We start from the raw sequence: 18,379 nt of genomic DNA on the forward strand, positions 1-18,379 counted from the left end.
TATAAAAACACACCTAAGTTGGGAAATTCAAAATTTACAAAGACTCTGCTTGTTGGTTTCTTAGTTTTTCCGCCCTTTTTGTGTATTCATCTTCTCCATTTAGTGTTCGTCGATCACCCAATTCAAAGGTTAGTGTATCATCCTTTCTTTTTAATCGTTGTTTTTGCGTAGGTGTTCGTAATTTCATTATATGACGTCGTTACATAGAAATCCCCAAATTGGTACGTCAACCGACGAAGACATAATTTTAAACAAATTAAGAGTTGAAATTTTAAATAATCTGTTACCAATGATCATATTCACCAATTAATGGCGTTGTATCTATCTTTTCGTGATCTTTCACCTATTGCTCCTTCTAGTGATGATCGAGCTCATCGTCCCCATAAGGACAAAGTTGAAATTTATGAGAGTTCGTTCTATCATGGAAATTTTAGGATGCCCGTTTCCGATTTCTTTCTTGGTGTTATAGAGTTGTTTAAAGTGGGAATAGGTCAACTACACCCACATGCTATTAACATAATTATCCTTTTCGAATTGTTCTGTAAAGCTTCTAATAAAATTTTGTTACTGGATGTATTTCATCACTTATTTAAGCTTTCACCTGTTGATGAAAGCTGGTTTACCTTTATTCCTCTCGCCCGGTTTACCGATGCAATAAAATTCGGCATTTCTAGATGGAAAAAAATATTTTTATTTTAGGAGATTTGCCGTAACATGCCTCGAACTCTCATTTGGTAGAATACATTCGCTAATTTTAGCATATGCACCAAGTTAAATTCCGAATCTAAGACACATATTCACTTTGTAAAAATGATAATTTACCCATTCGTCGTTATTCTAATACCCCCTTGTATATGGGTGGTATTTCTACACATTAGCCATGTAAGAACCATATTTCTCACATCGAGGATGCATACTTTTATTTGGTGCATAAATCTTTTTATTTTATGCTAACTAATCATACTTTTATTTGTATCGCAAAGATGACTCTCCAAGATTTTGCCAGAACTGGCGATATTTCTAATATTGTCTGCAAACGCGTACCTACTGAAAGTGCTTCTAGCGGTGGTAACTTTAGCTTTGCTATCGACGATGTTGATGTGCCATTACAATGCATAAAACGAAAGACTACTTATGTTCTTGCAAGTCCTAATGTTAAGCGCCGAAATTCCAAGAAGCAACTTGACAAAGACAATGTTGCTTTTGTTAAAATGGACGAGACTGATAATTCACGTGCTCTCAAAGGTAATTTACATTCCTTTTGTTTTTCTTCTCTTCTTTCTTCCGTTTTTTTTATATTTTTACAACGTATAAATCAATCTGTATTCTTTTCAACATGCTTCTTATCCTTTTTTCAGTTCTAGCATGACCAGTTATTGAAATTGATAAAGAGGATATAGAGGAAGAGGCAAGTTCACTTCGGCACAGGCGTCGCCAGGTTGTACCTGTAACTCCTACCCTTGACACGCTTAATCTTGAGGAACTTCTCAAAACCCCTCCTAATCCAATCAACTCCATGCATATTGACAACTTTACTGCGCATTTGATTGCTTCCAATGATTCCGCTATAGATCAACTTTCGCGTTTGCAAGGGATATATCAATATGATGTTCATGAACACTTTGGTCAACTTAATCCCATAGTTCTTCGTATTGTTGTTATTCAAGAAGGACTTATGTTTGTGGGTTCACTCATTAAACATATTCAACAACCAGTTGTAAATGATGACAATGTGCACATTGCGCGTCATCAAACAGAAATTGCGATGAAGAAAGTTGCTGAGCTTGAAGAAAATGTTCAAAAATTGTCTAGCGAATTTGAAGCGGAGAAAAAGAAAGTTCAAGTTGTGTCCCTTAAAATTCAACCTGTTGAATCCACCAGCAATGAATTACACAGACAAGCGTCGTCCTGCAATGAAAAAGAACGAAAGTTTTTGTATGAATGTGAAAATCTGAAAGCTGAAAACGCACTACTTTCACAAGAACGTGAAGCTGCTCTTGACAGTAAAGAAATTGCTGAAGCTAACTTCTTCAAGTTACAACAACATCTTCCAGATTTTGCAAACAAGGTTCTTCATTGTCGAACCGTAACAGAGAAATTTGGCACATATTTCCGCAGCTAGGGGTCGTGAGCGCTGGAAGTTTTATGAAGCTCTTTCTCAAAGGTACAATTTACCAATGCCACCTCCTGATGATTTGGCAAAATGTATTGGATTTCAATGCAGATCAAATTTTAAACGCTGCGGATGCTAGCATTAAAAGAATTGACATTCCTACTCTTGCGCAACTTAGCGAAAATCCAAATGCTAGTTTTGAAGATATTGTGAAAGCAGAATTATAAAAGCGCATGTGCATTTAAAATATCACTTGATGCAGACAAGCGACCTTAAACTTTCGCACACACTTTTGATAATTGCATTTCAAAACCCTTCATGTTGTTTGTATTTACTTTTGCCACGTATTCCATAATTGTATTTTGGCTATCGCATTCCGCAACTTTTATTTTGCTATCAACATGTTATCACAAATTATGTATCTTTCTTATGTGTATCATCGTTTTAAATTTTAGCAACTCAATGCCTTTTAGTTATTTTTTATGATAGACTTTAATTATAATGTTTATCATGCTTATCATTGTGCACATGACAAGTGTAAACAAAATAATCCACGCCATTTAACTTTAGATACGCTCGCTGTGTTCTATCTTATTACTTCTAATTAAACCAATACTTAGGTGTTCATAAGCTATGTTGGCTTTAATGCGAATAATAAATATTTAAATAGCGCGCTTAATCATAAAATATACGAAATTATCATTAATATTTGAAAATTTGATAATTTCAATTAATCCTTGCGCATAGGATTTACAAAATGACAACTAAAAGCATATTAACACATTTTACCAAAAGATTGACTCTTTTGGAACAACTTCTTCTTTTCCATCTGCAGTACCCGTTTGACTGAAAATTGCGGTCAAACGCATTCCATAGGGGAGAGGAACTTGGCCACCAGCCTCCACTGCATCCTGCATAATATTTGCCATAATGTATCCCATATCAAATGGATTTCATTATTGATCCAGTACATCATTAACGCTAGCTTCCAACTTTGTGACTTTAGAAGTGTGCGGTTGACCCTCCATGCGAGTGCGCATTGGTCGAGAAGTTACATTTTTCTCGAATGACCCTGTACAAGTTCCTTAACTCATATTTCAAATCATTGACCATGATTCTTATATTTTTCTTGCAATTTGCTACATTGTGTGCCTCACAAATGTGACTTTAAATCATCTTGTTCTACGTTATGAAGTTGCTTAGAAACATACTTTAGAGATAATCCTTTTGAATAGTGCTGGATTCCCTCACTTGGTACCCACAAAATATTGTTGAAAGTTTCCAATGGGAGGCAAAATTCTTTCCCATTCAATTGGAACACAACACATCGGGCCGGATCATCTTCGATCCAAAAATCTGTTCTCTGCAAACGAAACTTACAAAAGTTCATAATTTGTTCAGGATATACAAGTTCATCCTGATTGGCTAACGTCAATAGCCTTAAAACTTGTAATTTACTTAATGTGTTTTCTTCATTGATGCTGAAACATTCCGTGACTAAACACACGGATGTCGTCAAATGATCGAGTATATTTTTTTTTTTTTTTTTTTGAAAAGCAAAAATATTATTATTATTATATGGAATATTACAATACAAGTCCCTATATGCTTTTATACAATGCTATAAACGAAACGGATCAGCTGAGAAAATATGGAATAATTATCTGAACTTATGATCGGGGGAGACGTAGACTAGATAACACTACGAGGGACGAACTTGCGTAAAAGAACAACAAGCGGGGAAGGAGGGGACAACCGTGCCGATCAAGCGACTACAAAGTTGACACACTACCAACCCATTTAATCTAACCCACATAGGCTATATAGAATAACGAAACCATCCCGATTTGAATTAAGTTATGTTAACCGACGCCTATGCGGTTTGAAGGAGGTGACACGTAAAATGACGGGTTGAGTAGCCATTGATGCCAATCGATAGGTGTTTTCTTCCGTGAACGATTTGAGATCCAGCTAAAGCTTTGAGATTGGATCTCGGAGATTATCACAGCGGGGTTCCAATCTCGAGTGCAAAAGGATGAGTTTGGAGGCGTTTCGATGTTTTAAGGACCCTACAATCATAACTTGGAAGATTATTCATCTTCAAGTATACAATCACCACGTCCCAAACATGAAGATCCACATGATCAGAACACTCATGCTTCTTAAGAACATATGCCTTTAATGTAAAGACGGAGTTATCACAAATGATAGTGGCTAACCCCTTAATGCGGTGATAACACTTCAATTTATAGTACTTGGAAATTAGTCATGTGTGCCTATTGTAGTGTGCGCTTAGATTAACGAACATACACATCATGATTGCGCATAACAATGTTTCGGATTTAAACATGCGATGTCGCATATACACTCCTTACCCTATAGTTAGCGCCCAAAGTAACCCATTAATGACTACAATCTCTAACCCATTCATGACCACAAATCAACAAAGCTATACATTACAATCAACAAAAGTAGAATAAAAATTTTAGACTCTAAAACTATGCAAATCAACAAAACTATGCGTTACAATTTAGCAAAACAAAAACAAAATGTAATTCATATATTGATTGATCAAAAGCATTACATTGATGCTATACATCCAAATGCAGTACATCGAACTAATAAAAAACAATAAAAAAATAAAAATCTACTTAGTTATTACATAAACATCAAAAACTACAAAAATTAAAACTAAAATCAACTGTGCTCTTCTTAATTTTATTTCAAGATCATTCTTGATCTTATAAATGTCTATGAATAATGTTAACTGAACGTCGACACATAGGTGGGTCTAACCCTGTTAAGAATCTGCAGTTGGACCACTAACAAGAAGAAAACAGGAAAATGAACAATAAACATACACAATTAATATGAATTAAAATAATTAAATCTTGTATATAACCTTAATCGGGCAAGCATAGCAACAACGACTTGGATTTCTTGAAGTCCATGATGTGCAAATCACTGAACGACGGCTAGACCAACAATATTCCATCCATCAATTATAGTCGAATTGGGGTTTTTACCTTCAATTTTAGAAATTAGGGTTTCTGAAAAAACCAGTATCCTTTCCTCACATAAAGCGTGAGGTCCCATCCAATGTGTCAGACCCACCTTCTCCTAAATTTCATCATTACACGTGTACACACTCACTGATTTTCTTTATATATATTTTTTTGAATTACAAAAGAAAGACACGTGTCTCCTATAGAATTCCTATTATGTTCATCTTACTGATTTGCAGTTCAAATACTTTTACGGTACTCTCTCTCTCTTTCAAATACTCACAACCACACCAATTCCACCGTTGATTATGGCCTCCCGCAGCCATAATCGCCGTCGCTGATACTACATAATAATTCCCTACAATTTTACGAACAGAATGATACAATTTTTATATAATAACTCCGGTATAATTAAACTCGCCGGTACATCAGTTTCTTCGAATCGCCAGAAATCATCTGCTGACTGGAATACACATGAAGACGACGTGTGTTTGCAGCGATTTAAGGTTTGGAACGATTTAGGGTTTGGAATGCTTTAGGGTTTGGAACGATTTTGGTTAACACTTCTTAACGGCGGAATGCTTCAATTAAGGAACGATTATCGATCCCTAAAATCAAACAAACGATTATCGATTCCAAGTTTCATCCGGTTACAGGAACAAGAGCGATTAAAACCTATCATAACGATTACTGTACAATCGAAGGTATGTGTTGCTTGTGACCACTTTAGTGCTTTAATTCAATGTTTTTAGGCGATGTTTTGGGTTCTACAATAGGTGGAAAAATCATCGTCCTTTAGTGTTCTATAATCACCACTTTTTTGTATTCCGTTTAATTGATGCAACAATTGTAGAACATATCGTTAACGGTGATTTTTTATGCAGGTATTTCGTTTGATATTTTCTTAACACCTGATTAAATTTTTATGCAGGTAATACAATCGTTAAAATATGTTGATTGTGTATCATATTGAGTTGTACTGTCATCGGATTCAACATGACTTGAATCTGATTTTAACATGACTATCTACGAAAAGAAATTAATTAGGTATGATTTCACTTTATATTCTTTGTTAATGTTATTGTCATACATTGTATTTGTTTTTCCTCTGTTGATTAATGATATATTAACTCTGTCTCTAAATATGACTTTGAACGTTGAATTGGTAAATCCATTAAGTTATTCTTTCCAAGTAACTTCTTTGCTGAATTTTTTGTAGTTGCAGTAAAGCTTTGCTTCGTGAAATAAGTATCTTTCTCTTTTCTTTGTCGTAGTACTTCGTCAAACAATAAATTTGTAGAAAGCGGCTAAAAAGGTGGTTGTGGTGGTGAGACTTTTGAGTAGCTCGAGTGTTGGTCGGGTACATTATTTTAGTCCGATTAAGTATTATGGTATAATGTTTTGCTAACTACCTTTGAACAATTTAAAAGTGTTACATTATAAGATCCATCTCGAGTATGGAATGCACGAATTGAATATAGTTTCCAAGTAAAATGATATGTAATCGGTTATTGAATTATTTAGTTGTTAGTTTATTAATAGCATGTTGTTGGATTTCATGGTGAAGGTGGTCGATAGCATTGGCAGGTGGTGTTGCACCCTTTTGAAACTCTTGGTTACACCGAATGATAAGTAAGCTTTTTTCTATGATTTTTATTTTATTTATTTATTTATTTTTTATTTTTACCTTTTGCCTATAATTCATGAGCATGAAAAATACACTTGATATGTTTGATTGGTGAGTTTCTCATAACTGCAGGGACTTTATGGAATCGATAAGAAAATTCATGTTTTCAGCATATATCAATTTTTGACGAGTACCCATATTTGGGCGACTTCGACACGTATGACCAATTGGGTGTCAATGCAGGTAACGGTTAATTTAGATATATAATGTTCTATTAAGTCTTTGTTTGCAAGTTTTGGTATACTGAAAATGATTTTTTAACTTATTTTGAGTTAAGGTGGAAATTATGACCCACTTAGGTCGTAATAGCCTATTTTGATCCATAAGCTTATTTTCGAGAATCCGAAGTTACAAACACGTCCATTAAACCATTTTAGATTTATGGCTTGCATCCCCATACATAAGTTTCTTGAGCCAAACAGTTCACTGAAACTAAAAGGTTGATTTTTCAATCACCAAGGTAAACAACTCAATCCTATCAAAGACATCTAGGTGTGTTTGACTCCTATATGAATTATCAAATACAACAAAAAACGTTGTCTTCAAAGAAGTGTTGCAGCACCTATAGGCAAGTTTGTATCAACTAATTCTTTATATTTACATATACAATTTTTATGTTGTGCACTATTTTTAAAACTACTTATTTTGATAATGTCACTTGATAATGTTATGTCATTGGTAATGTCACTTGTGATACCTACTTTATCATGCCTTTAATTGATATAACATAAACGTTTTCAGTTTGTTTGATTAAGAGTCGCCGTGCAACGCACGGGCTCTTAAAGGCTAGTTTTAAATAGGGGATGAAATGAATCTTCTATCTTACTAATCCGGTAAGATAAATCCACGTGGCGCCTCCATATTCATTCTCAGCAATTCTAATTTTCTCAGAATTTTGAGTTAAATAATTCGGTAATTATGAATGAGTGACACGCGTCCTCTCTAATCGTCCGCTTAATTATCTTCAAAAGGGGTTTCTTCAAAATTAGGGTTCCGATTTACAGATCTATACTATCCTGCAACTATTTCTAACAGATCAATTGCATCAATCAGGGTTCCAAAAATAGCATTAATTAATCAGCAACTTCTTAATCCAATACGATACAAAATCGTACAATCTGTTCATGCGATTGATAATCATCATCATCCAATCCGTCAGTATCATCATCATCTTCATCCTGTTTATTGTTGAATAATCCATTATTTTGGAATGGATCCTACGATTCTCGATTGACATTCGTCAAAATCATCATCATCTTCATCATAGCCTCAATCGATTAAGAGATGGAATCGAATCCAGGAGGCATGATGATGAAGAACGGATAAATAATTTTATGGTTCGATAATGGAATGGTCCAACAATGATGATGAAGAACGGAGATTTAACGATTTTCTCTTGATTAAGGTGAGTTTCTTTGATTTAATTTATCTTTTTATTTTTTCAATTTAATTTAATATTTACTTTAATTCTATTACGAATGTAATTTAGAAATTAATGATAACGCTTTTTCAATAATAACGCTTTTTAAATTTCAAATTTTTGGTTACACTTTGTTTGGTAACTTTTGTGGTATGATTTGCATTTGTCTATTGCTTTAAGAAAGTTTTGTTCTCAATTATATCAGTTTGGTACAATGTTGCTGGTGATATATGCTTGAGCAAAATGATAGCCCTGTGAGAAGAAATCAAAGGTGTGTATATGTTTTTTGAATACATGTTTTTAATGTATTATTTGGTTCACCTCTTTATTTTGAATGTTCTTAGGTTCATTCATAACTTCATAAGTAACTTTTGTGGTATGGTAAACGTTTTCCTGTTTCTTTTGTTTTTTACATTATTATTGGTAGTTTAATTTAGTATGCGTCTGTTCGTATTCGTATTCCAAAGTCTGTCGGGTTTTTAAGTTTTTTGTTTTTGTTCTTACTTGCAGATATCATGGAGATGAGTTGTTCTGCACAATCTGCACTGGACATAAGTATTCCAGTTGTGATGATCTTAAAACTTGCATGATTGCTATGATTGCTTGATTTCTTAATTCTTTCAGTTTTCAATGTTTATTTAAGAAGTGATGATAACATTAGTTGAGCAAAATATTTGTTCAATCTATTTTCTATTAAAACGGACATCTAAAATTTAAATTTATTGTACCAAATGCAGGCTCATTTTGATTGAATGGGGAGACGGTGATTGGTTCTATTTACTTGCTTTTGTTCGTCTTGAATTGCTTTGTCGCCATCTTTGATCATCACAGTCTCTTCGTGGCATGTGTCTGTAGTCCTTTGACTGTTTGTAGACGAGTGAAGTAAAGGTAGATGATTTGGTATATAACTTTCTTTGTTTTTTGTGTTGCTTTCGTTAGATGTTATTGTTCTTATTTTCGATTTTTATGCACGCCTTTGTTGTTAGTTACCTAATATGTTGTTACAGCTGCAACTCGCATAGGATTTCATATTCTTCTTTGTTTAGAGGTAATGTTTTAACTTTAACATTTTTTGTGGTTCGTTGCCATTTTTAGAAATTTTGTACTTTTGATATTATGGTTTGGTTTTACTTCGTATGGGTGAAATTAGTAATTAAATAATGTAGGGTATGCTACCTTGGTTATGAAGTTTAAGAAAACATTTCAATAACCATTGACGAATATGGGTCAAAATTGGATTATTGTGTCTGAATTTTCAATACACATTGACGGATATGGGTTAAAATTGGATTATTGTGTCTCAATTGTGCAGTATGTTATACATTACTTTACTTTATAACTATTAAAAGAGGTAACACATGCCATAGTTTCCTCAACTATATTGAATGCTTATACTATGTGTGTGTTTATTAGCTAATTTTATTTTTGTAGGTCAGCTTAAAGTATCATTTGTGGGATACAACTGATATTTGCAGATGTTACAACTGATATTTGCAGATGATAGTTGCATATGAGCAGATGAGCAGGTACCCTGTAACTCACAAGTGTTTACATTTCATTCGTGGGATCAATTTACTTTCTTCTACTTTATTTATTATCTATAAATATTAATTCAACATACCAGTTGGCTAATATTATCAATATGTTCAAGAATGTAATAGGGGTGAATAAAGTAAATAAATAATCAGTTGACTAAACTACCCTTTTATGTGCTTAGATATTTCACGTTTTTTTCATGATTACATTATGATAGGTATTTGATTTTGTGCAGATTAAGAATCATAAATTCTCAAACATTGTGGTTCAAGATACATGTATGACATGCTTCGTTTTATGGACTCGAGATTCATTCATAGATAGGTGTGGTGCACGTCATTACATATCATATTTTGGTATACATGAGATTAACTGTGTATTTGCCTATGCATGGCTTGACATTGATTCTAGGGTAATCGCTTCCCTGGAGCAGTTGAGGTTGCTAAAAAGAAAGCATATGCTCTAAATCGCAATATGAATTTCTATCACAACCATTAGATGACTTCATATGAACCAATACAAGTCTACTCATCTGCAGCTGCTCTTACTCCACGTCCAACAATACGTAATCCTCTATGTTTACGGTTATATTACTATGTTTCGATATAGGTGGCAAAATGAGTAAGGAAGGATTGCGATAGTGGGTTAAAACCTATAACTTTTTAGTATGAGTCAAACTGTTTCAAATAATGAACACTTTAAGATGACTTCCTACACATTATAACTATTTAGTATGGGTTGATTATCATTTTATAATCTTCATTGTTAGTTACAGTGTACGGAAACAATACAATAAGAAGAAGAGTATGAAAGGGGTAAGTGCTTAACTAAAATATGATCTAGATATGCATAGTGCAGTATTTTATTATGGCTCGATCCGTCAATTATTGGTGCAATAGCAGATAACATTACATAAGGTCAGGTTATTCCACCACATTTTTAATTAAAATATGATCTAGATAAGGTCAGGTTATTCCTCGAATTTGTTTTAGATTGTAATTTGTATGTTTTCCGATTAATGATTTTTACTCAGGAAAAAAAAACAAGCAGATGTTTACAAATGGGTCGATTATGAGTTAACCTATTCCGTCAACACCAAATTCTTCCAAAACTGACGGGTCTCATAACATGTAGCATCCATCTATCCCTGAAGTTCCGATTTCTGAGTAGGCTCATCACGGGTTTTAGTATCTAAGCTATCTGTGTCCTCAGCAATGCATCCTCAGCAGACTTGAGAAGGTATACATGACATTTTCTAATGTTATTTTTTTCTTATTTTGTTATGCAGGGGTGTATCACTTAAAAAAAGACTCATGAATTTTCGAAACATTTCGGCAGGAAGTAGAGTCAAAACATCTACTAGCAAAGAGTGATCCCAAAGAAATCCAGAACATATTTTCTATGAAAAAATATATCAGAGGTGGTCAATACACAAAGACATTGTGAGTCTTGAATTTCTTTGTCTTCAAAAACACTCTCTAAATGTTGCTCAAGTTCATTAATAATTCAAAATTATTTTATAGATTCGGGGAGATGGCTAAGATTTATCAGGTTGCAAAGGTGTTGTATGATATGTTGAGGACAGTGGTGGTTCATGTTATAAAAGTTGAAGATGAGGTAAGCGGTTGTTTATTTAAGATGGTATGATATTCGACATACAAAATCACGAAATTCTTCGGCATGTCGACTCTAAGATACGCTAAAGTTGTAGAGGAGAATCAAGAGCAATATGAGCATTTGTTTGCTCCCTTTGGTATATTTAATAATGATTTATCCCTCCTACAGTCTCAGATCAAAGCGGCTCTTAGGGCTGTCCGTAATGTTGATAAACTTCCACTTCTAGAAAGCCCGAGGAGATAGGAAAATCTAATAGTGATATACTCGAGTGGTTATATCATGAGTTTTTGGATTTCAAGGAACACGTGTTTCATGACATATCAATTTGAGAGATTATACTTTGTACAGCTTCTATAATTCGAAGCTTTTTTATTTCAATTTGAATGTTATATATTCTTTAAAAATATTATTAGTAGTGTGTTTATGGCCTTTTTTGCCCATTCCATTTTTACAATGAAGGAAGCAAATGTTGCGAATCAACGTGAACCATTTAATATTGCTACTTGAAAATACTAATACAAAGTCAAAGACTCTTGAAGATTATGACCAGGTAAAACTTCCACCAGAACCCAATATGTTAGTAACAGTTACATTGTTGCAATGCATGTCAAATAATGCAAGTGAATGTGGTCAAATATCCAATATGGTATTAGTTCTTTTAATATATGTATTGGATTGGATGATATTCATAAAGGTGTGAAATGAGTAATAGTTGAAAAAATGTATTTAGAATAAACGATTTGCAATTGGATGCTTTGTGATTCAATAGAAAAGTTATTCACAAAATATATGAAAACGAAGAACGTGTGTTTTACCGAAGTCCAACACGCCCATTTTACAACCTTTAACTATCAAGCTTGAAGAAGGTACCTAATATATTCAATACATTTACAACCTTTAATAACGTTTACGAAAATTAATATTTTCAATACATTGCTTTCAATACAAATATTATAAATAATTAAGGGTTTCTTCATTGTTGGTAAAACAACATGAAATTCTTCAAACAAAAATCTTAAGCAGATTATGTTTATTTCATGCACAAAATTAATTGTGATATTTTCTTGATCATACTGTTAATTACTATATAAATTTTTCAGATGAGTACCCGTATAACGCACGGGCTCATAAATCTAGTGAATAATATGTGGGTTAGGTTATTAAAAGGTCTTTATCTAAAAATAAATAAATAAATTAGGGTTAAACTGTGACAATCATACAATGACCATATTGCCCATCATGTTTTCAGCATGTGGTAAACTTAACGGCTTCGAATTAATGAGTTGTTAAGCTTGATACCATTCTTGTACAATTTTAAAAACTTGGGACCAACCATGATTAAATAAATCTTAAGGTCCCAACTTCATTTTAGGTACAAACTTCGGGGACCAATCATGATATTTTTTCTTATCATTTTAGTAAACAATATCCACAATTATAAAATGTACAAATTATCAAACACAATTTTACAAATTAAAAGCGTTTTTGGTCTTACCTTTACACCACAATATAACGCCAATCAATTGGCATAAAATTTTGGCGCCCGATTAATGTGGTGGTGCATATCTTAACTAAATATATATTCACTCTCTTTGAGCCTGTCTGTACTAGGTGTTGGTGTGAGTACTCTTGTTGGGCCAAGCCCGATCCTGTGTCACTGAGTCTGGCCTTGACAAAAGGGATTGTGTGCGTGAAACAATCAATTATATTGACAATTCAGCAAAATGCTTAACGGCTCGCTTTCGTAATATGAAAAAGATAGATTAAGAAAGTGTAGGATAGAAATCTTTTTTAATTACTTTCAGGGGGGAAAAAAATAATTGAATCGCAACAAATTCTGTAACATATAACCTCAAGGTTTTGGTGTATTGGTGATGACCTGACAAGAGAAAAACCACCGGCCCCTAAAGAGAGAAATACACTATATCACAAATTGTTACAATGATATAGACGACTCTCTTAAGCCAACTACACTCTCCAAAATATTTAACTAATACAACTCTCAAACAAGGGTAAGAAAGAAAGAAATAATCAAATACTTAAAGTGTATTGATTGGTGCAATTTGAAAGTAATTCCATGGCCTCCTTTTATAGCCAAGGAGTTCACCTCCAACTTCAGTCTTCTACCAATGTGGGACAAACTCCATTTTTCCTTCAAATCAAAATATAACTAACAAATCTCCACCTTTTGGATAGAAGAAAATAATCATGCTTCCACATTGCAAAGATAACCGATGTAGACGCTTCCTCGATGACAACTTCAAGATCCTCATCTTCATGCCGTTGACATTATCTCCCAAGAGACAAAACTTGCATCTTTACCGAACATTATCTAAACCGACAATCATTGTCATCACAGATAATCATAACTCTTAACAAGAATTATCATACTCCACCATTAAGAGTATAGCACTTAGAATATCACATTCCAAGCATTTCACCTCGGCACATGTTGTTGAACAACCAGCTGAAACTTTATGGTGCAACTTCCTGTTTGGCTTTTCGTGAAAGTTTCATCAGCTACAACATCAGTTTCCACCACACAACCTGCATCAATGCCAAACCAATGCCCATGTGCAATTGTGGAACCGCTAACGATGAGGACACACCATGAGGATGGTGTGACTTCAGAGGAATTCGTCACTCTCCGTAACAACGGAGACAATGTTAGCGTCTTTGGAGCCATTTGCCGGATTAGCTCCACCTGGACAATTAACCCTTACATGCCCAGTCTTCCCGCACCTTCAGCATACCAGATTCTTCCCAGAGTTTCTCTTTCGCCTATCCGAACACAACACTATCGTATCTCCTGATGACGAGACCCCGTTACCTTCCAGTCTTTTCTCCTCGGATAGGAGCTTGCTAGTAACGTCTTCAAACTTCAGAGTTTCTTTTCCATACATCAAAATAGGTTTCATGTGTTCATAAGACGATGACAAAGATAATATCAACCTCAAAGCTTTATCTTCATCATCCACTTTAACTCCAATAGCTTCAAGTTCTGAAACAATACCATTAAGAATACTTAGATGATCTGAAATCTTTGAACCCCCATCCATACGCAGAGTATGAAATTGTTCTTTAAGACACAACCGATTTGAGATGCCCTTGCCCTGGTACAACTGCTCTAGTTTAACCCAAAGCTCCTTTGCCGTTGATAACCCGTGCACATTTGCAAGCACGTTCTTTGCAAGACACAAACGAATCGCACTTGCCGCCCTCAAATCCATATCATCCCATTCTTCTTCATCGAACTTCTTGCTAGAATCACTGCCGGGAACAAGGGTGGGTTTACCCTTCAAAGCCTTGTGTAAACCGGACTGAATCAACACATCCTTGACTTGAACCTGCCACAAGCCAAAATTGATCCTCTCATCAAATTTCTCTACATCAAACCTCATCGGACTGAACTTCGACATCGTATCCGTATCATACGAACAACACTTTCTCTGATTTTGCTCACGTTTTAACTGGCCGACAGATGTAGTGGAGTGGCGCACAGGATCCTTTAAATCGGAAAATCCAACACCCGGTCCACTACAAATTCTAGACACCACTTACTCTGAATCAGAAAAAATATTGGCTAACCAGATACCCTATACGATCAATAGAACTCGTTTCTGATGTGGACGATCCACTCCCGTGGTAACCACAGAGCATACTCCGACTCCTATAACCGAGACCCCCAGTCAAACCTGACACTCTGATACCAGTTGTTGGGAAATTACGGTCTCACTAATTCCCACCACCCAGCCCAACAATAATAGTAAAGAAATAAAAACAATACACAACACAAGATTTAACGTGGAAACTCCAAAACAGGAGAAAAACCACCGGCCCCCAAAGAGAGAAATACACTATATCACAAATTATTACAATGATATAGACGACTCTCTTAAGCCAACTACACTCTCTAAGATATTTAACTAATACAACTCTCAAACAAGGGTAAGAAAGAAAGAAATAATCAAATACTTAAAGTGTATTGATTGGTGCAATTTGGAAGTAATCCCATGGCCTCCTTTTATAGCCAAGGAGTTCACCTCCAACTTCACTCTTCTACCAATGTGGGACAAAACTCTATTTTTCCTTCTAACCAAAATATAACTAACAGAAGACAGTATTAATAAGATTATTCATCATCAAATTTAAAAAAAGAAGACGGGTTTGATGAATAATATTCACCCTCAGATTCAATACCAATTAAAAGATTTTCAGATCTTTAACCTTAATCCATGATTTTATCCATTCGTGATTCGTGTTTCTAATTCCATTTTGAATTTATCGTGGTAATCGAATTGGGTGAGGTTGTGATGCCCCGTACAAAACCATCGTGTACGAATCATCAACAACAGGATCATTACAAGGTCAAATACTATATGATGTTTCAAAATAAGTTTGCATTCATAAAATGAAGTGACGTTTTAATCAACGTCAAATGTTTAACAACCAAAAGTATGCTTCTACGAATAGCAAGCAATAATAGTACGTGACCCATAAGTCGTTACAAATACATCATTTCAAAAGTAACATTTTTTTAATGCAAATTAAACGTTTCATGCGGTGACATCTCTAATAAGCGCAGCGGAAGTCTACAAAGCATAGCAACTACAGCGGAAGCAATCAAACCTTAAACATCTGAGAAAAACATGCTTAAAAACGTCAATACAAAGGTTGGTGAGCTATAGTTTAAGTATAACAGTAATGTAAGGTAGGCCACGAGATTTCAGTGCTTCAAACAGCGTTTCAAAACAGTATGAAAAGTATATGTATAACCGTGGGCACTTGGTAACTAACTTAACGTAAATAACACCCCCTAAAAGTACACTTGGCGAGTGCGTAAGTTTATTAAGTATTAAACACCCATTAAATGCTAGCGCTACTAGCCCGAGTGGGGATGTCAAACCCTATGGATCCATATCTAAGATTCGCGTTCACCGGTTCAAAGACCAATGACTAAACGTTACCGAGCTAAGGGGAAAGTTTATGCCGTTGTATAACCCACACATATATAAAGTTGAAGTACTCGTGCCTAGTGTGTAAAATGTAAAATGCGCATGTATTCTCAGTTCCCAAAATAGTTAAAGTAAAAAAGGAATGCTATAACTCACAGTGGAAAGTAGTAAAAGTCGATACGCGGGAATAGTAAGCAAGTGGTTGGTCCGAAAGGTCCTCTACCTAAGTCAAAAGTTACTAAGTCAGTAAATCGTTCCCAAAGGTTTAAAAGTATGTAAATTAGGTCTTAAGTACCATCATCATTCATCATTAAACAAAAAGTGTAAAGTAAGTTTTAAGTCAAGACTAGGGTTTGAAATAAAGGCTGACTTCGTTCAGTCGCCACGACCTCTATACAAACTGAAATAAGGTGAGACCAGTGGAAATGGCTCCGTATGTGAGTCCCCTAGGTACTGACCAATTTACAGAACCAAACTCATCTTCGTTTGACCGTGGTGACGGTTTAAGTACGAGTAGGTCAGAAATTTCAGCACAACGTTAATAGGGTGTAGTGACTTTCGGGAGGCCATAGATCCTAAACCATAACTCGGATTAAGACGAGGTCTAAACGGAAAATCATCTACTCGAACCGAACTAACTGAAAATCAACTTTCCAGTAGGCCAGGTACTCTGATCAGTTCCAGAAAAAGTAAGTAAACGTGTTCCGGTGGGTTCTTGGTGCTTGATGCTCATCACGGTTCTCATCCTTGATGCGTATAGCTTCAAGTGTACAACTCGTTGATGGGTTTGCATTATCTTAACCAAGTTTTGACCATCATAACACTATTTTAAGTCTAAGATATGTAGCACAACTCACTTAGGAGTTGTATGTAGTTTGATGAACCAAAGTTACATCAAGATCTTAGATCTGACACATACATGAGTTCTACTAGTAATATTAAGCTACAAACTTGAAAGTAAACTAAATAAACAAGATCTTAAGTTGTAGAACTTAGATCTTAGATAGATCTTAAAGATCCTAGACTAGAAAGTCTAGATCTAGTGTTCTTAAGTTAGATCCTAAGTTATAGAACTTGGATCTTCACTTTAATGAAACCATAAGTTATGAAACTTAGATTTTCAACTTGTAAAATGTATGTAAGCTTGTAAGCTCTTATTTATAACAAAATTAGAAGACCATAAGCTATATAAACTTAGATCCAACATAAATGTTTGAAGTTATAACTAGAAATTTATACTTCCATGTTCTTGAACTTACAAAGTTAACTTTTAGTTTCAAGAAATATGAGATCAAGATTAACTAGTAATACTTGACCAAATTTACAACATCACAACTTTAAAGTACTTACAAAAGAAAGAAATAAACTAAATTTACAAGTAATAAGTTAATGGTTGTTCATACTTAGAAATATTCAAGCCAAGGCTTTGATCTTTAAGAAAGTAAACCTTAAGTTTACAAACATGAACACAAGTATGATAATGAAACTTATGAACTTAAATCTTTAAACATTTAAGTGTAGAACCATAAACTAGAAAGTTTAGATTCTTGTTCTTGGTTCTTTACAAACAAAAGATGAAAGTAACCAAGATTACATGAAGATACAAGTTAGAGAACTTGATCCTTAACAACAACAAACAACTACAAGTAATTTAAACAACAACAAAGAACAAGTAAATGGATGATGATGGTGGCGGTTTGTTAAAGGAAAAAGAAGAAAAAGTAGTTCATATTACTTACAAGGTTGAGAGGAAAAAAAAGATGAGAGAAAGAGTGCAAGTAAGTGTGTGTGTGTGTGTGTGTGTGTGTGTGTGTGTGTATGTGTGAAATGAAAGGAAACTAGTGAATAAGTAGCAAAACAAAATTGAAAAATGAACTCCTTCCTCCCCCATGTGAGCCGTCGGTTTTCATGGCCAAGAGAGGAAAGGTCAAGCTTCTACTTTCAAACATGGGGAGGTGGTGAGATCTCAAATTGGTATTAAAGTTAAATGGTATGGGAAAGTGGTGTAAGTATACATGTAACTAGATTCCATTCACTAATTTATCT

At 34.5% G+C, this 18,379-nt stretch overlaps 1 long non-coding RNA gene across 1 annotated transcript; it reads left to right on the top strand.

Moving 5' to 3' along the window:
- Positions 1-5,388: 5,388 nt before the first annotated feature.
- Positions 5,389-7,501, top strand: LOC139844530 (uncharacterized). The gene is made up of 4 exons (XR_011757997.1): positions 5,389-5,822; positions 6,050-6,165; positions 6,686-6,750; positions 6,878-7,501. It is a non-coding gene; the product is annotated as an uncharacterized lncRNA (long non-coding RNA).
- The last annotated feature ends 10,878 nt before the right edge of the window (positions 7,502-18,379 follow it).

Source organism: Rutidosis leptorrhynchoides, chromosome 4 (genome assembly GCF_046630445.1).
Source record: "Rutidosis leptorrhynchoides isolate AG116_Rl617_1_P2 chromosome 4, CSIRO_AGI_Rlap_v1, whole genome shotgun sequence".
Taxonomy (NCBI): domain Eukaryota; kingdom Viridiplantae; phylum Streptophyta; class Magnoliopsida; order Asterales; family Asteraceae; genus Rutidosis; species Rutidosis leptorrhynchoides.